The sequence below is a fragment of the Ascaphus truei genome, chromosome 3 (genome assembly GCF_040206685.1).
Source record: "Ascaphus truei isolate aAscTru1 chromosome 3, aAscTru1.hap1, whole genome shotgun sequence".
Lineage (NCBI taxonomy): Eukaryota > Metazoa > Chordata > Amphibia > Anura > Ascaphidae > Ascaphus > Ascaphus truei.
Window position 1 is genome coordinate 64354439 of NC_134485.1, and position 6323 is coordinate 64360761.

Below are 6323 nucleotides of genomic sequence, written 5' to 3' on the forward strand. Positions count from 1 at the left end.
ATTTGCCGGGTTGTTCTTGGAGAGATTGCGGTAGGACGACTGCTCATGGGTAGAATGATTGTGGTCTTGAACTTTCTCCATTTGTCTGACAGTGGATTGGTGGAGCCCCAAATCCTTAGAAATCATTTTGTAACCCTTTCTAAACTGATGAGCATCAATAACTACTTTCCGAGGGTCATAAGAGATTTCTTTTGATCGTGGCATGACGTGTTTCCACACACCCATATGGTGAAGACCAAACTCACAAAGTTTCTGATCTCTATACAGGGTGGGCTCTCCCAAACTCACACCTGAAGATCTACCTAATTATTTAAACACCTGATTGTAATTATTCCCTTTAATTTAGCTAATAAAACCAGGGATCTACTTACTTTTTCACATACCCTGACTCTTAATTACTTATTGTTTGTCTAATTCATACATCATTTGTTTGAAAAGACATGGGGCATTATTCTGTAAGCTCTGTTAGCACTGCACTGAGCAATCTGCACGGGAAGCCCCATTGACTTGAATGGGGCTTTCTGTGCAGAATGCGCGGTAACGGAGCTTACAGAATAAGCCCCATGGAATTGGTTAATATAAACCCAATTGAATATTTAAGAAAAAAATGGTATTGATTCAAGAAGGTTATCATGGAAAAACTATGAAATTTTCGTAATTATCATTGGCGTTCAAAAAAATGTTCTTGCCACTGTAAATGACACCATATAAATGAGGATATACATACATACATAGAAACACTAACTTAAGCGTTTTCCTTGCAGATTGTTACTCCTGGTCCATTTGGATATATCTTCCACTTCAGGGACTCTGCATTGACCGTCTGGAGCCAGCATGAGAAGAGTTTTCCAGGGACCGATCAAGAAATGATCTTGCTCTGAATTGAATTCCTTAGGGCCATTATCCTGGAACATCTGTATCTTTGCTGTTAAATAGTAAGCTTAATTTAATTTTTTCGCTTTATAGTACTATAGAGAAAATCAGTGAAAAGTCCCTTCTTGCAACATAAGCTGAAAAGTCTTAAGATAATAAAAGATTTGGCATTTAGCTGCAGCTGTTGTTGTTGTTTTTCTGTAATCCTGAGATATTTTCACTTTGTCTAACAAATACAGTACTTTAAAAATAATTACTCTTGGGAGGGTGAAGTTTATTCTTGCACATGGCCAATTTGATGAGCTCTCTCCAGCAAAGGTGTCAGGATTGTTTCATCTAGGCCAATCTGTGGACATAGGAAATACGTTTTTCTCCTTTAAAATCTTCTGACAAGCCAACTACTCTTATATTGTTTTATCTGGACCCATTTTCTAGGCCTTATAGTTTGCTTTGAGTCAGCTCATTATTTATACGTAGTGCTGTAACTTGCTTCTTAACAAGATCAAAATCATTGATGGTATCGCCCATCATTTGCTCTGTTTGCATAAGTTATTTATTTAGTTATGAAATGTGATCTTTAATCTATTTGACTTGCATTAACTGTATTTGAAATGTCCTCATAAGATTGTGTTAAGGTGGATGATTTTTCTCTACCCGCCTTGTGGTCATCCACCATGTTGGCCTCTGGTTTGCAGCATCACTGGAGTTTGTAAGAAACTTGTCCATCCACACAGCAAAGTAAACTCAATTGTACATTGATCTTTGCTGTCTTTAAGGGGAGAAGCACAGCTTTATCGGATGGCTGTGAAAAAAAGGGGGAAGAACCCCTATGCCAATGCTCTAGATATGAGGGAAACTTAAAATAACTGAAAATTATGTCCATGACTGATAAATGTCCATAGAATACTTGAATAAGTAGATGTGACTGGAGAAAACGGCTTTTATGATGCTTATATTATATGCGTCCGTGCATGAGTGGACTGAAACATGCAGATAGAAGAAGGAATGATAGGGGAGAGTCCCGCAGCCTGAGCCCAATGAGCCCTCGCTAACGAGACACACAACCCCCACACACTAATCCAAAACCTCGAAGTAATACTGCTGTCACATGGGACTCACGTACTCCACTCCCCGTAGTCCCCTTGCGGTATCGCAGACTCAGAAGAGCTCCCGTCAGGTGCGTGCTCCAGCCAAAGCCGCCCGGAAGATGCAGATAAAGAAAAAAATAGCGGTGCACTGCAAAAAACTTTGACAAAGTACCAATAGGTATGAAACGCGTCAGAGTTGACTGCGGGGATGTTGTTCTTTCAAAAAAGTTATTTTTTCATGGCTACCTTTGTCCAGGTTCCTTAACCGCGTTTTTTACATGGTTACACTATTTTTTTCTTTATCTGCATCTTAATGGGCGGCTGCACAGATCTCAACAAGCGTGCGTCCTACTGCGTTAGGGCCATACCGGAAGTCATAGCACATACCTTAATAACAAACACACACTAAAAGTTCTTATAGACCTTATTGCATTTTCTGATTGATCTTTAACTACATTTGTTATTGTTTGTTAGTCTGTTCACTATTTTGGTCTACTAGTGGAGTTTTTCAGTCATATGTTTATTGATGTTTTGTATACATGTATTTATATTCTTCTTGCTTATTATTTAGATTTGCTGCTACCAGTGTTTGTATGTTTTTAAAGTTAGTGTGATCTACTGTATTTGATTAATAATATTTTTCATTTTTCTACATTGACTTTTGTACCTAGTTTTTTCCTTATGTCTTATTGATATTTAGGCTTATTTGAGTGCTATTTTAAGGATCTTGTTAGTCTCTTGTGTGTTTATATACCTTAATAACAGTTGGAGATATAAAATAGGGCACTGGTTTTCACAGTTTAATCTGTGCTATAAAACGACAAATATGGGAATATTTATTTGCAACCCTAAGGTTTCAGAAGAAGCGATCAGGGGTTGCCAGAGGCCAAATTTCATAATGGTGGATATTTTATATTTCAGGACACAATTATTTTATGTTTTCATATTTATATTTTAATAACTCAAACTGTTATTAAATGTTTTACTATATGTGATATAAAATGCAGAAAGGTAGTAGTTAATGAAAATATAAGCCTTAGCACAGCAATTTATATATTTTTTATACATGTTTAGGTGGTTCACAATACATGTGCAAAAGGTTACATAGGCATTAAAAGCTCAAATTCCTCAAATAAGGTATCGGGATAGGAAATTATTTACAGAAAAGATTTGCTTGGAAATTTTAACGTACTCTTTTACCAGCAACATGCCAGCTGTGATCGGTGCAGAAACTTCATATCTAACGTCAATAAATGTTGTTACGTATGTAAAGTAGTTAAAAAGGATGCAATACTAAACATTTTCAAACAAATAAAGGAGCTTATGGAAAGACAAGATCATATAAAAATATAATCACTTTATATAAATGTAACATCCTTTCCCTACGGGAAATAGCGGTAATTACGGTACTGGTGCTACCTGTTTGACTTACAGAAGGCCTGAGTTTCCGCTCCTGGGGGTGAGAGTTTTTTTTTCTCTCTCTCTCTCTGGTGAAGCGCCTCCACCTATAAGGATCCCGGATAGCGGGATGGCTCCTCATAGGAACATGTATACATTTATGGTATACCCCAATAATACAACACAACAGGATTATATAATAACTCCTTTTACTTCTGTGGTCACACAGTAGGCCCAAATATTTGACCCACAGACACAATACTACAATAACACAATAATAACAGTATGAACCGCCCTGGGGTAGCTAGCCCCAATAATACCTAGGGTGCTTGGGCACTTATACCCTGGTGTACGGCAAACAACCCATTCCAATGTATGTGTGAGGGCAGAGCTACCATCCCCCTTGAGTCGGTGCAGATACCTTCCTTGTTGCGGCCCCATACAGGGAATACTCCAGCCAAGCTGTGGTCAGCGACGGGGTCCCACGACGCAGAGTCTCCGACAGCAGCCCCTCACGCCTCACACCCGGATGCTGCACGATTCTGCTACTACTGAAGAACTCCTCTGCTGCTTGGATCCTGCTCCGCTGCGATCCCTCACTACAGGGAGATCCCTAATTGTATGGCCGGCCCTGCACACTTCAATACAGTGAGGGGACTGCCTGGGGCCTAGGAGTGTATGTCTCTGGCCTAGTCCGGGATATTGCCGGCTCCCCGGACACTCCTTGCAGGCTCCGGATCAACTGGCAAAGTCACCTTGGTACCGCGGAGGAAATCCTCTCTCTATCCGGCTTGGGTGTACCAACATGGCCACTGCACCATCTGAATAGGAGTCCCATAGCCCGATTTGGGTGTACCAAGATAGCCAACGCAACTGCACTGTAACTTCACTGTTTCTCCCAGCCACGGAGCTGACCTCCCCCCAGGAGGTAAGGAGGGGGGACCCCTGCTACATAAATAATAAACAAGTTAAAAACGTACATGATTGCACACATAGTTGAACAACATCATGTGAAATATTCCCTACCACATCTCGGACTGGATGGTACGGTTGGAATCCCACAATCCAGATGGAATAATGGTATAAATACCAAAACTTAGGGACCCAACCAATGTCCTAACTCGCTTGGAGGAACTTGTGCAGAGCTACTTGTAGCGCCTACGTGGGCACAGGGAAAACACCTGCCGTCTGGCGTCACAGTGTCTGACATAGGTAACGGGATGACCTCAAAAACCTCCATGCGTTTTGCGTCACATACGCTTCATCAGGGGCTGGGTCTATAGATCTAGGGACCGTCTTATATATACACAATCCACAAACCCTTCCTACTGGCTTAGATCAAATGAGGACAGTTAACCTTCCGAGTTAAAACATACATTGACAATACATAAAATACAATAACAATACACTTATACCATATACACATTAAAAAAAATACTACAAAATACCCCAAATATACTATTATATAATAAATAATCATAATAAACGTAAATAACAATGACTAAATAGTAAATGATCTCAGTGTGTACTACCAAACTGGGACTTGTTTGTTTTGTTTGTGTGTTGTTCTCTAGTTTGCCCCGTTCGATCGCGGGTGTCAAGCAGCAGGATTGACATTATTTGGGACATTATTGGGAGGTCCTGAGACCAGCACGTACCCATTTCTTTGTTGTCGAATACTACAAATTGTGTCCGTATAGTTGAATACGTTTTTAGATATCACATAAAAAAGCTTCTCTTGACTCTTAATTCTTTTTTTTTTGTAATATATTCTGTCTCTTATTTTTATATTCTTTATCTTTGGTACAGTTTGCGGCAGTGCTCCCTTTTCTTGTGTTTCTATACTGGTTTTTTGTCTTAAATTTATTTTTCTGTCATCTTTTCTAGATTTCTTCACCTCTCCTTTAACATTTAATTTCCTCATTTGTTATTGCGCTCTGATTTTTTTTTCTCCTTCATCATCCTCTCTTTCAAATCTTTTTATTTATTTGTTCCTCTTTTAGTTTTCTTACATCCCCCTTTCATGTATCTTTTTATTTTCTCCTCTTCCGTTTTTTTTCTTCTTTCCTGTACTTTCTTTTCTTCTACCTATTCCCTCATCTTTGACTTTCTTTCCTTTTGTATATGGCTTTCTCCTCTCGTTTCTCTCGCTCAGTATTATTTCTCTTTCTTATTATCTTTCTTTTCTTCGTCGATTTTCCCGCTTTCTGTCCTCTGATACTTTGAAAATAATAAAACACAAAGAGTTCTGGGAGTTGTGGTCCTGCTGGGAGACCCCTGCATAAGGTTTAATCGGCAGTAGAACTACCACTCCCAGAAGACCATGCGTGTTCTGCAGCAATCACATGATTCATCCAAACAGTGAGGGCGAAACTCAGAGAGGCACATCAACTAATTTACACGCGTCAATGATCAGCCTCGCTCTGGGTTTGCTGCTGTGGAGTTTAGAGATGACCGAAAACCCAGAGGCCCCGAATCAAAACCGTATAGTTGGCAGCGAGTAAACTTTATGTGACAAGGCTCATCAACGCAGGTCAGAACGCTCAATCCATCGGGAGCGTGGACTACAACTCCCAGAGATCAACGCGCTTCTCCCGTGTAACCTGGCAACCGCTGCTAGGAAACCGGAAGCGCCGGCCTGCCAGTGAGTGTGTGGCTAGGGATGTGTACTTAAAAGAGAGGATAGCAGGCGGAGGGCGGTTTGGGGCTGAAGGTTTGGCTTGAGTTACAGTCATAGCTGATCTCTGTATTAATGATCTGATCTCTGTATTAATGATCTGATCTCTGTGTTAATGATCTGAGCTCTGGCTTCTGTCACTGTGATACCTGCCTTATTGTGGCACTATTTAGGCGCTGCAGTGTTGGGGCAGAGTCTGGTGATAATAGGGTTGGTTCTCAATGAAATTCATTATCATGTGAGTTAGTATTGTAAACATGGTTGTTAGGCTCTGACCCCCCAAACAG

At 40.3% G+C, this 6323-nt stretch overlaps 1 protein-coding gene across 2 annotated transcripts in view; it reads left to right on the plus strand.

The window, feature by feature from the left end:
* Positions 1-5700: 5700 nt before the first annotated feature.
* Positions 5701-6323, plus strand: part of ZSWIM7 (zinc finger SWIM-type containing 7) — an 80017-nt gene continuing 79394 nt past the window's right edge. Inside the window, exon 1 of one of the 2 annotated variants that reach the window (XM_075594175.1) lies at positions 5701-6003. The gene's annotated coding sequence lies outside the window, so the exon portion shown is untranslated. The remainder of the gene's footprint in view (positions 6004-6323) is intronic. The other variant, XM_075594176.1, reaches the window with a different exon arrangement.